The 18,915-nt window shown below is 46.4% G+C and overlaps 1 protein-coding gene across 7 annotated transcripts in view; it reads right to left on the bottom strand.

Annotated features, from left to right (window-relative positions):
* PPARA (peroxisome proliferator activated receptor alpha) overlaps positions 1–18,915 on the bottom strand; it is a 67,241-nt gene that overhangs the window by 38,190 nt on the left and 10,136 nt on the right. Inside the window, exon 1 of one of the 7 annotated variants that reach the window (XM_027854299.1) lies at positions 3,357–3,450. The exons of the other annotated variants lie outside the window; for them this stretch is intronic. The gene's annotated coding sequence lies outside the window, so the exon portion shown is untranslated. Of the gene's footprint in view, positions 1–3,356; positions 3,451–18,915 lie in introns of those variants that run through there. 7 annotated transcript variants of the gene reach the window in all.

The following is an 18,915-nucleotide window of genomic DNA, read 5'->3' as shown; positions in this document are numbered from 1 at the left end:
CCGGTCTTCAGACTCCCCAGCCAGGTTGTCTCTGGGGGCTGCCTGGGTAGCAGAAGTACTGGGAGGGAAGTCCCTTTTCACCTGCAACACTAATGCTAGTGAGAGATCAGGGAGACCCAGGCATCCACAGGCTCTGCCCCGATTTCTGTCACGAGGTTTCCTCTACACCCCCGCAGCACCATCCTATGAATACACCACCCCTCTGGCTGTGTTTCCTTAGGGAGCCGTAAGCAGCTCCCTGACAGACTATCCTGTCCCCACACCCAGCGACACAAGCTCATGCAGAGCCAGTCAGCTGTCAGTATCTGTAATTCAATGAAACTTGGGCCCTTGTCTCTGGACCCTGACCCATAAGCTCTCAGAGCCTCTTGTACTGGAAGGGTGTGAAGGAGAATGGGGACCTTGACCCAACTGAGCTCTCTCCAAGGACTCCAGAACCGTTCATCTCTTCAGTCTCAAACTGCCCCCTGCCCTAACCCGCACTACCCCAGCAGGTACCCTGCACCATTTTATGGAAATCGCTGAAGTTATGGGTCCCCTACTCCCTCAGTATCTCTTCCAAGCTTGGCGGTCAAACATGTTCTCTTTCTTGCCCATGCCCAAAGCCCTGGTGTCCCACACTCCTCTCCTCACTATGAGTAGTCGAGTTCCCTGTGACCTGGACTCCATCCCCTCCCTCTTCTTCCAGGATCTTGTTCCAGCAATCAGCCCTGTCCTCTTTGCAGGGAGTTTCCTGTTTGTAAATATGGTCACATGGTCCTAATAAAAAAAAAAGCCATCCCTTGACCTCTGGGCTCCATCCATGAGTTGCTCAGATTCTCTTCTCTCCATGGCCCAACCTCTTAAAAAACAAATCTTCACCTGGTATCTTTGCCTCACTCCTCCATCCTTTCATTAGCCCCTTAAAATCTGGTTTCATTCCTGTCTATTTTACAAAACCATTCTCAAAGGTCACCGATGATTTCCTAGTGGCCAAATCCAAGTGCTCTCTCTTTGGGTCCCCCCCCCTCCTCCGCCTGGCTATCTTCACAATTGCACAGCAGGTGACGCCCCCCCTCCCCAGCCCCATCCTGGACACTCTGTCCTCCACTGGCTCCAGAGACATCCCACACCCCTGCTTCTTGCTTTCCTTCTTCCCCTTCTCTGGGTCCTCATTTTTCCCCATACCGCATACGGTAGGGACTCATCCCCCAGGTTCTGCCCCAGCCTCTTTCTCTTGAAACTCTCTCTTGCTCATCCCATTCACTGCCTTAGCTTCAATGGTCACTTCAGCAGAAATCTCCCAGAGCTAGGCCTGCCCTGTCTTTGAACTGAAGACCCCCATCTTTTACTGCCCAGAAGATCTCCAGGTCAGGATGGTCCCCCAGTGGGCCAGTCTCTTTTCCCAAACCGGACTTGTTCTCTTTTCCTTTCTGTCAAAGGCATCACCAAATGATTCGTTCTCCTGGGTTTTGAAAGCAGGATGGGGATGTGATACACAAGGAAGCACTGACTTGTTAGTAAATCCTGTTGCTTTTACCTCTAAATGGTCCCTCCCCTCCCCTGCTTGTGACCCCACGGCCACCACTTTCTGACACCCTGCTTACGTGGTCTCCTCTCTTTTCCTCTCCAGTCTATCCTTCAGACCAATGCTGAGCTCGTCTTCTTTGTGGGTAGAACCAGTCACATAGTCAGAACTCACCAAGGACTCCATATTTCATTCCAAATAAAGTCAAAACTCCTTAACTTGGCCATTCAGGGACCTCTGAAATCTGGCCCCATCTTACCTTTTCTGTTGTCTTATAAGACTCCCTTTCGTACATGCTCTAGCCAGACCTGGACTGGCCTCCTTCCCCTCCCCTGCACCATACCCGAGCACCATTTTTTTTTTTTACCAGCTTCACATTTTTTCTTTGCTCATACTCTCTCCTTACATAAAGTGCCTTCTTGCACTTCTTTTTTCTATCACTTCCCACCCCTCCCTTACCATTTCCTTCATCCTGCCTTCCTGGCACCATTGGCAAGGCCTCCCCACCCTTCCATCCCCATTAGACTTTACATCGTGCCCTCCCTGCCCTCTTCTGCCTTTTCTTGTAATTATTTTTGCTGGGGCCTTATCTGAACACTCTCGGTGCTACAGGTTCACCTGTAGGAAATTAACCAGCACAGGAGGCAGCTAAAGAACCATAGCCTTTGCGGGAAGCATTTGCTCATACAAATGATGCTAGAGAGAGTCGATACAGCGTTGATACAAAGCAGAGACCCAAGACCCACGAAGGAGACAGAATGACCTCAAACAATAGCACTAAGACTTCAGGTTGCAACTTACTGATAGTAAATGTCAAATGAGAAACCTGCACCTCCCCAGGGGTCCCAGCCCCTCCCCCCAAGTCGGTGAGAACCATGGGCCTAGATCAAAATGGGTTCAAAGTCTGGAGACCCGGGGTCACGTGAGTCTAGCCGGGCCTTTCCTCTTGAAGCCTTGGCTATCACCCAGGCTACCTCGTGCAACGGGAGTGAGAGCTAGTGCTCTCCGTGGAGAGAAGGGGGGGCTCCTCCCCACCAAACCCTGCCTGAAGCCCCTTCTTCGCCATTCCCAGCCCAGGGTGACCCGGACACCCCCAGGGTTTGGAGAGCCCAGCTTCAACACCCCACCCTACCCCCACCCCCCCCAGCACTTTTTTGCTGGTACTGTTTCTTTCTTGGGAAACCATACCTATCTTTCGAGGGCCAGTTCAAATGCTACTCTCCTCTGTGCCGTCCTGGATGCCCCTAGACAGACATGAGTTCTTCCACCTTAGAATATCTGCCTGGGGGCGTCTAGCCAAGTTCAATTTCCCACATAATGATTAACACGCTAACGAAGCTACTACAAGTTTGGAAGCAAGGGGAGAATCACAAAATCCCAACCTCAGGGTTGGGTACTAGCTTCAAGTCAGCTCTTAGTGAGTCCAATACCCTGGGCGAGCCTCTGGGGAGACAGAAAGGAAAACAACCATTGTCTCTAAAGAAATAAAAACCAAGCTAGCGCTTAGACCACACAGTAGAAATATTTAATTATTTCATCAACAGTCGTGAGCAACTCTACTGGGAATCTGCAAACAGAGAAATACACCTGACAGAGGCAAGAGCCCACGGGTGCGGTTGAGAACAGAAACGATTTCTGTACCTGCATAAATAGGATTTGGGCCTTTTATCTTTAAAATGTAAACCAAATCCTCCCTTCTCCTCCCAAGGAACACACCGACACAACACAACCTCTCCTAGTTTCACAGAGTTGATCAATGTATTCATTCCCTTCATTCTCAATGTAGCTGCTCCTCAAGTCCCTGAGTCTGCTCTCTTTTTCTGGGTATCATTTTAAACAATGATCTTACCTTAATTCGCTTTCATGTCAGAAAAGTCAAATAAGAAAAATGGGGAATTTCGAAAGCTGCCCTGTCCGTTGTCATTGAGCTGGAGGCAGGCCTCAGCTACAATGAGGCTTGAATGTGCTGCCCCAAAGCTGGATACTCTGTGTACAGAAGGCACAAAGGAGAGCAAGAGGGGGTAAAGTTGAAGCTTTTACTAAATAGAGATTACAGGGAAGGGACCAGGGGGACGATGACCTTGCCGGTTATGTAACTCAATAGGACACGCAATTCTCAAAGGTAATTCGCCAGGAGAAACTGATCTGGATTGTTTTGTTGACATCTGCTGAAGGATTCCATCCACTACAGATATGGAGAATAGGGAAATGTGTCCAGGCTTATTCCTTACCACTTCTCTTCATGGGGGGGGGGCTAGAAACTGCAATATCCAAACCCCCAGGTACAGTGGCATGTTCCCAATCAGTCAGCCTCATCCACAAAGAGGACATGCCAGTCTTGGGCAAGTGTCCTGTGGAAATCCTAATCCACTGCCCATAGCACTCTCTGGCTTCCTCTCTTTGCTATAGGAAGCCTCTCCAAACTAATCTGGTCTAACTTGTTACTGAATGAATTCATTCTGCTTTGCAGCAATCACAAGTTTCTAAGTGTTAGTAACTCTTCCTCATCTGGCCCCTCAGTTATTCAGGTGTGCAGTTTGACCAAGAATTGATGTCAGTGGGTCAAAGTATTCACCTTCTCTTCTGGACCACTGGGGCACTTAACCCCCTCTGATGTGGTGGTACTTCTGTTCAGTCCCTCAGAGATGCCCTGGAGCACCCGAGCAATCACACTTGCTAGCTCTTTAACTCCAGGCTGCTGCCTTGACCTCGTGGAGGCTGGGGAGGGGGGGAGAGGAAGGGGCTCTCTACCATCTCTCACTCTCTCTAGCCATCACAAAAAAGGGTTCTCATATCCGACGTAGCTTGGAGGGAGAAAAGCTTTTTTCCCATCTGTAGCATTTTTTCCAAGCACCCCGTTGTCCTGGGCTGTGGCCACACTGACGCTATTCTTTTTTCTTTTTTTTTTTTGTGAGGCAATCGGAGTTAAGTGGCTTGCCCAGGGTCACACAGCTAGTAAGTATCAAGTGTCTGAGGCCACATTGGAACTCAGGTCCTCCTGACTCCAAGGCTGGAGCTCTACCCACTGCACCACCTAGTTGCCCGATGCTATTCTTAGGAGACTTTTTGGTGGTGTTTTGTATCCATCCCCGGTTACATGCTTTTGCTTTCATTTCTTATGTAGGTCCATTTCAAATTTGTTGGTTAGTGAGCTCCCTGCACATCAATCTTCTCAGCACCGACCCCCTCCTTTTCTCCCTGATTAGGATAAATCAACTAATTGAAAAGCTTACTATGACTTAGGGCCTAGGCATTGTGTTAGGTGCTGAGGATTTCCTGCCCTCAGGGAGCTCAGTCTACCAGGGGATGAGGGCATTTCTAGAATTTCAGTCTCAAATTGCCCAGTGCTCTTGGGCTGCCTGATCTTTAGGCATCTCAGGATGTAGGATACTACCTGTTCTATATCTGGACTCTGAAGTCAGCTCCCTTAAAACGCAGGGTTCAAGTCAGTCTATACCCAACACTTCCCTCCTTGCCCGTCATGAACTTTAAGAAGGCATGGTCCCTGACTCCAAAGGTCTCTCTGTTTCCACGTCAATGTAAGTATGGTAGCAAAATCAAATCCTAAAAGGGCCAATCACATCTCCTCTGTCAGACTACGCTGCAGCAGATTCAGAGGAAACAATGAAACACCATCTACTCAGGCTTTACCCATTCACATAATTGCAGAATCAATAAAGTGGGGAAATGTCATCAGTAGAAAGGCATGTAATCACCTGAAGGGGCTGTATTAAAGAGTGAGGAATTGATTACAGACATAACAACATTGATAGATATGCACAGAAAAGACCTGCATTTAGAAGGCTCCTTCGTGGGAGAAATTCCTTACAAATGTCTCAAGACATGAGCTTCATGATATTCTATATCTCTGTGACAGGCATTTTTGCACGTGTCTTGCCTACCTTCCACCGGACAACTCTTTCTTTGAGGACAGAAAAACCTGACTTCCTTCACTTTGTGGCCCTGGCACCTGGGAGAGGCTGTTACTGAAGCAGGCATTGAGGAAATGTCTGTTGCCCTGAACTAAGTTTATAATATGGGGTTGCAGGGTAGTGGAAGCCCTGGATCTGAGCCTTGGCCCCCTTTACCAAATCTAGACCCTTCCCACTACACTATGCTAATGCTCATGTTTTTCTGACACACATAAGCTTGTTATAATGGAGAGGCAGAGGAGACATAATAAGAAAAAACCAAGTGAACTGAAAGGGAGCAGAGTTCAGGAAGTAAACAAACAAATACATGAAAGCTACAGGAAGCCCAAAGCAAGCATGGGAGGTGTTTGTTCAAATCATGCCACACAGTAGCAAAATGAAATATTCAGGCTAAACTGAGCGTGCCTCCTCTATTTGAACGTTTCTGGCTGTTAGACGAAGGGACAATTTGAGTTTTAACTGAGTAGAAAAAGAGATTCTCCCTTACCTTTATCTCAAACCTATTCCATGGCCAACCAAGTCAACAGAAGTCCATGGAAGAAGGCCACAAATCAGTCTCTTCTGGCCAGTGACCCTCTTTAGGGAAGCTTCATGAAGATTCCATCATTGTAGGAATTCAAAAAGATTTTTTCCCCCTTTTTTGCTTTTCAACCTTTTCTCCTTTGTTTTCTCCTTGAGCATTTACATGGAATCATTGGTATAATATTTTACTCAAGCAGACAAGCTTTGAATCAGTTTTCCTTTGACCAGAACCAAACAGAGAGTGGTCAAAGAGCAGGTTCAACAGGACGGTGGCTCCAGAATGATGTAGCTTGACTGCCCATTCAGCTCCCATTCCAAGTTTAAAAACTCAAAGCATCAGGGCTCTGGGTATTGAGACCAACTTAGCAGGGGGGCTCAGAGACCACAAAAGTGACCTGGTATGAAGATTAATTATTAAGCATTTGTGCATCCCATCATCTACAGTAAATTTATGGACTGTTCATCAAAAATCTTTCAAGGCTGGTTAATACTGTTACACTCATGGCCCAAATGATTAAAATTAAAGCAGAGAGATGGATAGCATGGGGGGGGGGAATTGCATTTGAGGGCCCCCAAAGTCCCTTCCAAGGATAAATCTGTGGTCCTGGGAACTGTCTGGGCCTTAGTTTCTTCATTTGTCAAACAATGGCTTTGAAATGGACTAGATGAGAGGCAGAGCAAGGTAGTATACAAAGCACCAGGCCTTCAAGGAGGAACTACATTTGAATCCTAACTTAGACACTGTGACCTGGGGAGAGTCACTCTAGACTTCACTTTCCTTATTTGTAAAATGAAGAAAATAAACAATGACTTAGCCCTCTAAGGTTCCTCTCAACTCTAAGGCTATAATCCTATGTTTTCAGAAAGCCTATGCCTACATGCCCTCGGTAGGATAAAAGTTAGAAAACTACGGAAAATAATCTGATTGAAATTGTGACCATTGCGTCATTGCTCAGAAATAAATGGCACACACTGTAAGTTTCTTTGGCTTTAAACTCTTTTTCTTTCTAGTACCTCTTAGGTAGCTCGATTCTAGCCTAGTGACTTCTGAATTCACATCAAAATGACCTCCTATGCCGGGGTAGAGACAATTTTATCATCCTGATACTGCAGCTGCCCTCATACATGACCTCACAAAAAGAAGGCAGCTTAAAGCTCAATGGTGGGGGTTGTGTCATCTCTCCCCCGCCCTCCTCAAATGACTGGGCTCAAGCTACAGCCCCATCCATCCCAGGAGAGTGGAAGCCCCTTGAGGGCACAGGGACCACCGTGGGCTTGTTTTCTTTGGCTCAGTACCAAGCCCAATGCCTTGGACACACCTAGGAGATATTTACTAAGTATAAAATGACATTCAACAACAATCTTTGCCAACTGGACAAATGAGGACTGCTGAGTGACACTCTGGCTCTTTTGGACTTGGATCCTGGGCCACAGGAACCTCCCTTGAGCTGGCCCCAAGCCAGCAGGCAGAAAGGATTTCCTCAGTCTGGGCCTGCAGATGTCAGAAGGAAAGGGAGGGGGAGATTCCTGGTCCTTTCCCTGCTCTGAAGGAAGAAGAGCGAGCACTAGTGGACAGGTTCTAGGCTAGTTTGCTAATAGGACAGTTTGTGAGCCCTTAGCAAGGGATGCGATTTCAAACCATGCTGCTTCATTGGTGCCAAGCAAGGCACAATAGAGCGACTGCTGGATCTGGGGACAGAGGACCTCTGTGCAAATCCTGGCCTTGCCATCAGCTCCCTGCCTCTTCCTGAGCAGCCATTTTCCTTTTCCATATCTGTTTTCTCATCTGCAAAATTAGAGGGTTGGACCGGATGGCCTCCCAGGTCAATGTCAACATGGCAGGGAGGTTACAATGCAGTGGCCCCAGGGCCTGGGTTTGGTTCTGGGCTGGGAACATTTTTATCAATGACTTAGATAAAGGTGTATTCAATTTACAGATGAAAGACGGAAGGGAAAGCTAACACAACGGATGACTGTCAGGATCCAGGAAGGCTTGAATAAGATCTCTTTTATAGTATTTAAGGTTTTGTTGCTGCAATGGTGGACCTTACAGAAGTGGTTTGCCATTCCCTTCTCCAGTGACTTAAGGCAAACAGAAGTGAAGTGACTTGCCCAGGGTCACACAGCTTGTAAGCATCTGAGGCTGGATTTGAACTCAGATCTTCCTGACTCCAGATCCAGCACTCTATCCACAGCACCACCTAGCTGCCTCCTATTTTAGGTTTATAAAACACTTACTAACTTCTTTTAACCTGTCAACAATCCTGCAAAGGAAGTTCTCTATTATGATCCTCATTTTTATAGATGGGAAACCGAGGCAGGCAGAGGTGAAGTGACCTGCCCAAGGTTACATTAGTAAAGAGGGTCTGAGGTTGGATCTGAACTCAGGTCTTCCTGACTCTGGGTTAGGGCTCTATCTCCTCTGATGCTTCCCCTTCTTAGGCTCAGTCCCTGGACTGAATCAAACAAGATGAAATTCAATAAGGATAAATGTAAGGCCTCATACTTGTGTTCAAAAAATCAAGTTCAAAAGTGCTGGATAGAGGAGGCCTGGTTCAATACCTGCTTGTCTGGAAAAGATCTGGGGGTTTTAGTGGACTGAAAGCTTGATGGAGGTTGATGGGACTGGGGCTGCACGACTTCCAGGAACAGAGAGGGGAGATTCCCATTGTCCCCTGCCCTCGTTATGCCTCACTGGGATCACTGTGCCTTGTGGGCACCACAGTTCAAGCTAAAAAACTGTGAAAGGAAAGGGAGGTGTGATGGCACAAGGTCTTAAGTGCACGCCCCATGGAGATCCATCAGAGGACCTGGTGATGCCAAACCCCGGGAAGGAAAGCTCAGGAGGGACAGTATTGTAGGCTGTGGGGAGGACCTGTGGCCAGGCACTGTCCTAGGAGTTGGGATTGAAATGGGATCATGCTAAGGGTTTATACATTTGGAAATAATTCCTCAATAGTAAGTGTTTGCAAAACAACAGAATCATGAAAGTGAGGCTCAGGGGGCCAACAGGCCCAGTCAGATCTCACAAATTCATGGTAAATGGTGGGTGTTTCCTATTCTTTTTCCCCCTAAATCTTAGAAGGGAAAGAAATAACATCCTTAGCAGTGGCAGAGAGTGGAAGGCCTGCTCTTTCTCCAAGGAGAGAGTCAACCAGCTAGTAGAAAACGAAGTAGGAAAATGAACGTCTGGTAGCTGAATCCTTGGAGCTGCCTGATGAGAGGGCAGCATCCACACAACATCAAGCTAAGCCATCAGAGAGGCCCACCACCATCCTCTGTAAACACGAGAAACCTGAGGGAAGATCCCTCTTAGCACCAGAAACAAGGCTGCCCAGCTCCATGCTTCTCCAGGCAGTGAACGGGTGCAGAGTGGGTCAGCTGACCCGCCATTTCTTTTTAGCCAGCTCCTACAACTTCCTCTTCTGCCTTTGGCAATTCTCAACTCAAAAACTTTAAAAACAGACTTTGTTAATCTATAAAGCAATCTGCAGCCCTTCTAGATTCCATAGTCCTAGAAAAGAACAACAGTCTGATTGCAATTTCAGTCAAGATTTAACAGCAGGGAGGGAATGCAGGTATTTGCTGAGTTATGGATTCCCAACTTAGAGCCAGCTTTCAAATGAGCATGGCCACTTGCAAACTGCTTTTCTTTGTCCTTCTTCACCCATTTCCCAGGCCCCTCCCCTTCTCTTCCTTCTTCTTCCCAGGAACTGAGCAGACCTTGGCCAAAGAAACCACTTGGTGGTCAACATGAAGAACTTATTGACCCTGTCCTACTATGCCTACTGGCCAGTGAGAGTCTAACACCAGCATCAAACTCTGAACAATAAATAATAGGGTGAGGACTAGGCAAAATCTTTCAGATGGAGAAGCCATAAAGACAGACTACAGGTGCATCAGGGCTCTAGAGACCACAGTAAAGAGGTGATGCTGCCAGATCAGAGCTTTAGATGTACATTTCTCCAGAACAAAAGGTTTACAAGTAATTATGGGTAAGAGACTCCTGTTATACCCAAGCAGGGCTGACATCAGGTGTCAATCCCCAATATGCTGGTCCTGTGCCTAGCGGAGTTGCAAGTGTCTCTTCCCTACCACGTCCTTCTTCTAGTTAGTCTAAATGCCCGATTGCTTCTTTTCCTCTTTCCCCATACTTTTAACTGAACTAATTAGAACTCTGCCACTCTCCCAAGTTTTCCTTCCTCTTGCCTTCCTTCTGATTCTTGCCCAGTTAATCGAAAAAAGACCATTTTTATGTTATCTGTAAGACAAAGAACAAAAATCCCTAATCCTGATTATCAGGAGAAACCAATGTCATTAACCTCTAGTCTAAAGCCCTTCAAAGTGCCCCTTCAGAATTTCTACAATAGTTTACAACCACTGCTTTGCTTTCCCTCAGCATTAAAGTTAAATAAAATATGATTTCTCTTCAATTCGATTGTTTTCTCTTGTAAGTCTAGTCGATGCAATGACTTTCCCCCTATTTTTCATTATAAACATGCTGGACAGGAAGTTCTTGATTGAGCCAGAGTTCTTGGTCACCTACACCCACTTAGAACAGTCTAGGAGCACACCAATGAACTCGGTCAGCCTGCTTCCTGCTGTCTTTCCCATCAAGTTTCTCTTGGGCTCTCAGCCCTGGTCAGGCTCACAAAACCCCTTTCTCTAGAGTCTCCCAGATCTACAACAGCAGCCTGGAACATCAGCCAACTCTCGTCCACCGGCTAAGATATTAGAGAAGGGAGCGATGGAAGGAGGGAAGGGGGAAAAGAGCACTTGGTGATTTCAGAAATTACCGAGATTAGATTTCTAATCTGGCTTGGAAGACAATTCAAAAATGGATTTTCAGAATGTTTTAGGGGAAAATGACTACTTTGAAATAAAATGCTCATTTGGATGCATGTCTGCTTGGTTTTTTAATCAGCCATTCAAGTTGTGGAATTTTTTACTCAAGCCTTAAAGGTCTGGCAAAAAGGAAAAAGAAATATTGAATGACATTCTCTGTGGACCACTACAAGGCAGAATGAATGAGCTGTCGATTCAATGGAAACACTGAATTTGCAGGGTGTCAGGTTCCCCAAACTTGGCAACATCATCCAAGTACAAACTGTATTTCAGAGGCATCTCTGCCTTAGCTTATCCGGGGTACAAGTTTGGAGGATCCCAAAGCCAGAGCTGGCAAGGACCTGGTACCTTAGAGGCCCTTGAATCCAACCCCTTCCTTTTACAGGGGATTAAACTGAGGTGCATAGATGGGAAAGGACTTACCCATAGTAACACAGGTGCTAAGTGAGAGACAGGATTGTTTGTGTAAACCTGATAAAATACAAACCACTTCAAAAAGCACCAAGATAATTCCCTGGCTTCTGTGTCCCAAGAAGGCACCAGGGGCCTCAGTCTCTACAAAGATGCCTGTCAAAACTTACCCACAGAAATTTCTCAATTCTGTTAGCTAATGGGGTTCCTTTCTTTTCTGATTTTTTAAAAATTTTTTTAGAGAAAAAAGGGCAGGGATAACAAAAAAAGATGATTAAATGGCGCCGTGAACCCTGGTGCTGGAGCAGAGAACACAGTTGTAAATAGCTACTGGCATGACCATTTCTACCCAAATTCCAAAGTTGCCTCAGTTTCCTCCTCTGGAAAATGAGGAGAACAATATCACCTCCTGGGACTGTTGTCAGAATCATATGAGATAATAATTGCTAAGGGCTTTGTAAGGGTGCCTGGCACAAAGTAAGTCTGTAAGTCTTAGTTGTTGTTGTTAGTATTATTTTTGCTAGCTGTCTGTCCATTTCTGATTGTTTAGGGAGTGATGTGGCTAAGATTCTACCTGACCAGCTGGATGGCAGGTCCTCAATCAGGAACACAAGCTCTTGTGCACACAATCCCTAGAGGAATATGGGATCCCAGGCCCTTTCCCAAGCATGTAACCTGCCTTAAGCGGAGAGGAGGGTCTAGACTTTGGCTCCATGGTAAGAGCAACCAGCTCCTCTCTAGGGGAAGATGAAGCCCACCGTCCCAATAACCAACTGTGGAAGGCAAGCACTCCTCCTAATTTCCTTCAATAGACTCCTTGCATTTTATGGAAACCACACCTAGGAATTGGTTGCTAATACAAGGAGCTAGCTATTCATTAGTCAGAAGGTGGCTAACTCAGTCTCTGCAGTTTCCCCTTTTGCCCTTCTCCAGGCAGTCAACTTGAACACCTGTAGGGGAGTTAACTGTAGAATGTATTCATGCGAAATCTACTGAAATGAGCACTTTTAAAAATAGCTCTGGCTGGCTGCAGCCACAGGTGGTTTGGGGAAGGGGAGGCTCTTTCTGGAGCTGCGGGGTCTGGATCAGCTGGCTCAGGTGTTTCAAGCCCTGGCTGCCAGGCCAGAACCTGTGCAGATACATTGACTGTGGCTCCATGCACCAAAAAATCCTCCTCCAACCCAGACTTTGCCCCCTCAGACCAGCCAGCCAGGCTCTTCAGGTTGGGCCAGGGCACTTCAGGGGCTTTCAAGGTTTGAGGATACAATGGAGGACAAAGATGCCCCATCCCTGGATGCCCCTGTCAGAGGTTGGGGGGGCAAGGGCAAGACCCCTGTCATTCACTGCTCTGCCATCTCTATTCCTCAAGATACAGAAGGAGAGAAGGCTGGACAAGCACTCCCAGACAACATCAAGTGTGTTCAAACAGTCTTTTTTGGTCCATGGTTTAAGTGACTCAGTTGTTGTTTTTGCTTTGCTCCTTTGCATTACCCAGAACCATAACCAAAGTGCTCTCAGAACACTGGAAGAGCATTGCTAGGGCTGAGTCTTGCACCTTGGAGAGCCAGCAAAAGCTGGTGTGGGCAAATGGGGGCCAACAGGGCAGGCTGCCAGCTCTGGCCAGGCACCAAACCAGCACTATTCAAATAGACTAGAGAAAGAGAGACAGAAAATGAGAAGGAAAAGAGGGGAAAGGAGAGAGAGAGAGACAGAGACAGAGAGAGACAGACAGAGACAAAGAGAGAGAATGAGGAGAGAGACAGAGAGTGAGAGAGAGAGAGGGAGAGAGAGAGAAGGAAGCAGAGAGTAGGAGAGAGGAAGAGAGAGAAGGGGCAGAGAGAAGGAGAGATAAAGAGAGACAAAGACAGAGAGAAAGAGAAAGGGAAAGGGGCAGAGAGAAAAAGAGAAAGGGGTAGAAAGAGGGAGAGAGGAAGAGAGAGAGAAGGGGGCGGAGAAGGGGAGAGAAAGAGAGGGAGACAGAGAGACAGAGACAGAGAGGGAGAGAGGAAGGGGGGGCAGAGAGGCAAAGAAAGGAAGACAGAGAAAGTGGCAAAGAGAAGGAGAGGGGAAGAGAGAGAGAAGGGGGCAGAGAGAGGGAGAGATCTTCAAGGTTTACGAAGCATTCTTCAAGGGAAGTGATGACCACCGGGACCCTGCAGGGGTCCGTGGAGCATGACTCGGGTCTGAGTTATGCAAACGAATCTAACCTCAGTCTAAATTTTGACAGACACGATGTTGCCAAATGGGGAAATGTCATAGCATACCAGTATTTCCCAGGGCACCTTGAGCAGGTCCATCATTATACTGTTGTCAACGAGATGGGGAAATGTAGGCTAAACAAAACAAATCTACTCAGAATGACCAAAAGTGTGGTCATTAAAACATCAAGGCCACCCTGGAAGGTCTTCAGTGGATGCCCAAGGACCTGGCCTTGCCTCTGTATTATGCAATATTATCATCAATTGGGAAGAACACCAGATTTGGAGTCAAAGAATCTGGGTTCAAATCCTGGTTCTTCCACTTACTGCCTCTGTGTGACCTTGGGCAACTGCCTCACCCTCTCTGGGCCTCAGTTTCCTCCTTTGTAAAAGGAGAAGGTGAAGTAGACAGCCTCTCAAGTTCTCTGCAGTTCTGAATGATCCTCAGACTCAGATGCAAACTGAGTCAACAGGACCCACGGCTAAGAGGAAGAAGGGCCAATATGTGGGGCCATGGGGTCAGGAGGACACAAAGTTGCCAGAATAGAAAGAGGAGCCAAATCGAAGAAGATGGAGTTCTTTCCCAGGGCTGTGTGTAGCCTCAGGCTTGTGCTCAGGTTGGACCCACTCGCCTGAGAAGTACGTGGGGAGGTACTCGAGTTACTGGAGTGGACCGTGAGCTTGGTGTAAGAGGGCGACCTGAAGGGGCACCGATAGCACCACGGCCTCCAGGCTGGGCCCAGGAAAGCCGCCAGGTTCCAGGGTCTAAATGAGCAGAGAGGCTGCACGTGTGTGCCCTGATGGAGGCAGGGACCACGCTGACAAGATGGCAGATGCCTAAGGATTGAAGTATCTGGCTGGAGTGGTGCTGGCTAGTCCCCCCTGTACTCAGCCCTGGTCTGGCCACACCTTGACCATCCAAGCCTCACTGGCAAGTGCCAATGCTCTGGGAACGTTGATCCTATAGAAGAGAAGCATTTGGGGAGAATGTGGGGGACGCACATATGAAACTATCTTCAGGCATGTGAAGGATTGACTTGAAGCAGAGGGTTTAGAATTAGTCAAGTGCTAGGGGTGTAATGATGATGAACTTGTTGGGTAAGATATGGCTTCAGATTCTTGCTGTGTGACCTTGGGCAAATCACCTAACCTCTGAGCCTCAGTTTCCTTCTCTGAAAAATGGGAATAATAACATCTACCTTACCTACTTCCCAGAGTTGTGAGGCTCAAAGGATAGTCTCCCCCTGTGTGTGACTGTCTGATAAGCACATTCGTTATTCTATTAATCCATGGGATTTCTCCTGCTCATGTGCATGGTCAGCTCCAGAAGAGGTTTCCTTTCAGGTTGAATAGGCTGGAGTGTGGATGGTGGGGCAGGGTAAGTAAGGCAACTTTTACTGAAAGCCAAGTGGTCAGGGATGAAGAAAGAGGGCGGAAAGAAGCATTTATATAGTGCCCGCTCCATACCAGGTGCTGTGCTGAGAACTTTACAGATATGACCTCGTCTCCACCTTTGACAGAAAAAGGTTAGGAAACCTTGATCTGTGAAAAGCACTTTGCAAACTTGCACTCTCTCTGGGCCTCAGTTTCCTCCTTTGTAAAATGAGAAGATTGAAATAGATAGCTTCTCAAGTTCCTTGATACTTAGTACTAAGACACAGAGTACTTAAATGCCAGCTATTATTGTTATTATTGTTGTTGGTGGTATTGTATTATTATGCTGTTGTTATATTTGGCCACGGACTGCCTTTTCAGTCATTCATTCATTCATTCATTCGAAAAACCAGTAACAAGAACGAAAGGATTCCACATAAAGATAAGAAGGCCAGGAAGGAGAGAGCTGAGGTGGTCCAGGCAGGACCACCCTAGACCTGCCCTAATTGATTAGGAAGCAGCATCAAGGAATAAAACCGCTGCTCCTGTTGGGTAACATGTCATTCTTCTTTTTTTATTTTGAGTTCCAAATTGTCCCCCTTTCCTAGCTTCTCTGTCACCCATGGAGAAGACAGGCAATATGATACCCATTACACATGTGAAGTCATGCAAAACTGATTTCTATATTAGCCATGTTGAAAAAAAAAGCAAGAAAAAATAAAGAAAATAAAAACAATCAGCCTCCATCTGCACCCAGAGTCTATCTGTTCTCTTTCTGGAGGTGGAGAGCATTTTGCATCATGGATACTTTGGAGCTGTCTAGGACCATTGTATTGAGTAGAGCAGCTAAGTCTTTCACAGTTGCTACAATGTTGCTGTTACCATCCACAACGATCCCATTCTTCTTATTTCATTTTGTATCAGTTCATACAAGTCTTTCCAGATTTTTCTGAAACCACCCCTCTGCTCATTTCTCATAGCACAATAGTATTTCACTCCAACCATATACCACAACTTGTTCAGCCATTCCCCAATGGATGGGCACCCCTGCAATTTCCAGCTCTTTGCCATCACAAAATGAGCTGCTATAAATATTTTTGTACACATAAATCCTTTTTTTTTCCCAAATCTCTTTGGGATGCAGACTGAATACTGGTATTGCTGTATCAAAGAGTATGCACAGTTTTATAGCATAATTCTAAATTGCTCTCCAAAATAGTTGGGCCAGTTCACAACTCCATCAACAATGCACTAGTGTCCCTATTTTTCCACATCCCCCTCCCTGCCAATAACACATCGAAGACAGACACATACTTCCCCCAGAAACCACTCCAGGCAAGGCCTGTTAACCTTGAAGGGCTTGTATGCTCCTGGGAGAGGCTGTCAGCTTGGCATATACCTGAAAATGATCTTGGTCTTTTGAAGTCTGAACAAAGATCTGTCTCCAAGGGCTTGAGATTCCTCCCCCACTCCTGCCACCTTAAAGGAGCTTTCCAAAAAACATCGGTGTCAAAGGAAATCCGATGTGCAATTCCTATGTCTACACTACAGAAACCCAAATCACTTTGGACAGTGGATTGGTGATAAAGTGTTAAGAGGGCAGGACTAGACAATCAAGCAGACTCTCACCACAAGTGAGCCACAGAGGATTTCAAACACCATTGTATTTACGTGTAAATTACTTTAGAGGAAATCTAGTCAGGTCCCACTTTGCACAGAATTTATTAAACAGTATTAATTTTTTTTAAAGCACTGGATTTGAAATGAGAGGATCTGAGTTCAAATTCTGCCCCAGAGACCCACTACCTGTATAACTTTTAACAAGCCATTTCAATTCACTGGGCCTCAGTTTTCCCACCTGCCTACAGGGCCTCTGAGTTGAAGATCTGTGCTTCTCCTGGGTGCCCAAGGGAAGCTTGCTCTTTCTACTTTCTTACTTCCCAGTCCTTCCTTGCTGTCAGCTGAAAGCCTCAAACTCAGTTGTCCTGAGAGCCTTGCCCTGTCTTGTGGCTTCTAGCCCATGTCTTAAGGCCTCAATTCTAAGAAAATACCATCATAATGAACGCCCAGCTTCACAGGCCCCATTTCTCAAGTATCTATATATGTGACAATTTTATAACTACACCGACTTCTGCATTAACTAGAAGACAAACTTCCAAAACTGACGCCTCAAGATAAGGGATTCTCTAAATACTTTGGCTAGGATAGGATTAGAATAATGTTGATACTATCCTCATTTCAAAGAAGAGGAAAAGGACCCATATGTACAGACATTTTTCTAACAGCTTTTTTAGTGGCAAAAAACTAGAAGCTAACAAGACAGCCACCATTTGGGGAATGGCTGAGCAAATTATGGCATGTGACTGTAATGAAATATGATTGCACCATGAGAAGTGAAGGTTTTAGAGAAGCCTGGGAAGATTTGTATGAACTGGCGCAGAGCGAAGTGAGCGGACCAGGAGGACGATTTATATAACAACCATGACAATGCGGTAAAAACAATTTCCTTTGAGGGAGCTCTGATCAGTGCCTGGCCAACCACAATTTCAGAGGAGCTCTGATGAGGCATGCCACCTTCCTGAGAGAGATTCAGATGGTGCCAGGGTGGAGAACGAGACACGAATTTTCCAAAGTGGCCAAAGTGGGAATTTGTTTTGCTTGATTGTGTCTATTTGTTACAAAAGGTTTCTTTTTCTTTTCTTTTTTCCTAACTGGGGAGGGGTGGTGGTGGTTGGGAGGCTTGGTGGGAGAATATTAAGTGCTTTTTCATTGATTGGATTGTAAGGGACCTTGATGAGCTAGTCCCTCAAGCTCCTTTTACAGATAAGAAAACTGAAACCCAGGGAAGGCAAGGGATTTTCCCCAAGATCTCACAGCTACCGCCATTTATCATACACAAAGTATGGTGAGAAGTACTGAGGCTACAAAGATACAAATGAAGCACCCCTGTCCTCAAAAAGTTTCCTGTCTACACAAGTGGTCTGACTTCATACTCAGTCTTCTCACCACTAGAGCTCCAGGCCTTTTTCCCCTTCAGCTTCCCAGAAATTTGATCCTCCTTATTTGGGATTCAGCTCCATGCTATGATCAGGGCCTTGAACATTCGAGCTAGGGATGAGCATCATCCTCAGTCTCCATTCCAGACTCCTGCTTTTACAGACATAAACCAAGCATCCAATGAGGTCAGCTTGTGACCAAGAGGAAAAGGTACAAAATGACTTACAGCCTTTGACACTCTGTCAGACTTGCCACTGACCAACCTTTTATCTTTCATCAAGGCGACTAAAGTCATTGGAGTCCTTCAACTAGGCCAAGAAAAGAAGAACCAATCAGAACGCTCCTGTTGGCTGATCCTAGGGAAGTCAAGTCCATCAGATGGAGCCTGCATCTAATAAAGTGCTGGGGAATGCCCCCCCCCAACCCTGAAACCTTTCATAGGTCCGTCGTGCATCACTATTTCCCTAGAAAGAGGGTTTTCATAAAAGGATTGCCTTGGCTCCAGTCATTTGCCACACAGGCAGTTCTGTGGGCTGACAGAGCCCATGGATGGCCCAATGAGCCCGAGCAGCTCATTCTGTTTCCCTACAAAGAGGGTCCCCTGAAAAGGAGCTGAAGAGGGACTTTGGAGCGGGGGTGGGGTAGTCTGCTTTTCCTTCTAGTCCTGGAATAACAAAGCAGAGCCTAATGGGGAGCTCCCTTAACAGCCTTCTTGCATATGTCATTTCCCCTTGGCTCTCATCTCACCTCACCTCACCTCACCTCACCTCACCTCATCTCATCTCATTTTATCTCCTCTTGGCCAAGTGAGTGAGAAGGAGTTTACCTTGAGTGGTCTATGCTTCTAGAACACTCTGGTGCAGAACTCAAGGGGAAAGAGGGGGATCACACTATCTGGAAAGATTCTTATTTCTCCCATTGACCTAGATCATTCATCTTTGAAAGGAAACTTCTAGAAGTTAGTTTGAGTCAAAGAATAGAGAAGAAAATGTGCCTTCCATTAGTGATGCTGGCCAACCACTTTTACTCAGATAAACAGAGATATCACACAGATATCACTCAGATATCATACGGATATCACACAGATATCATACGGATATCACTCAGATATCATACGGATATCACTCAG

This window comes from Vombatus ursinus, unplaced genomic scaffold (genome assembly GCF_900497805.2).
Source record: "Vombatus ursinus unplaced genomic scaffold, bare-nosed wombat genome assembly UNPS02010394.1, whole genome shotgun sequence".
Lineage (NCBI taxonomy): Eukaryota > Metazoa > Chordata > Mammalia > Diprotodontia > Vombatidae > Vombatus > Vombatus ursinus.
This window is presented reverse-complemented; position numbering and strand designations above follow the sequence as displayed.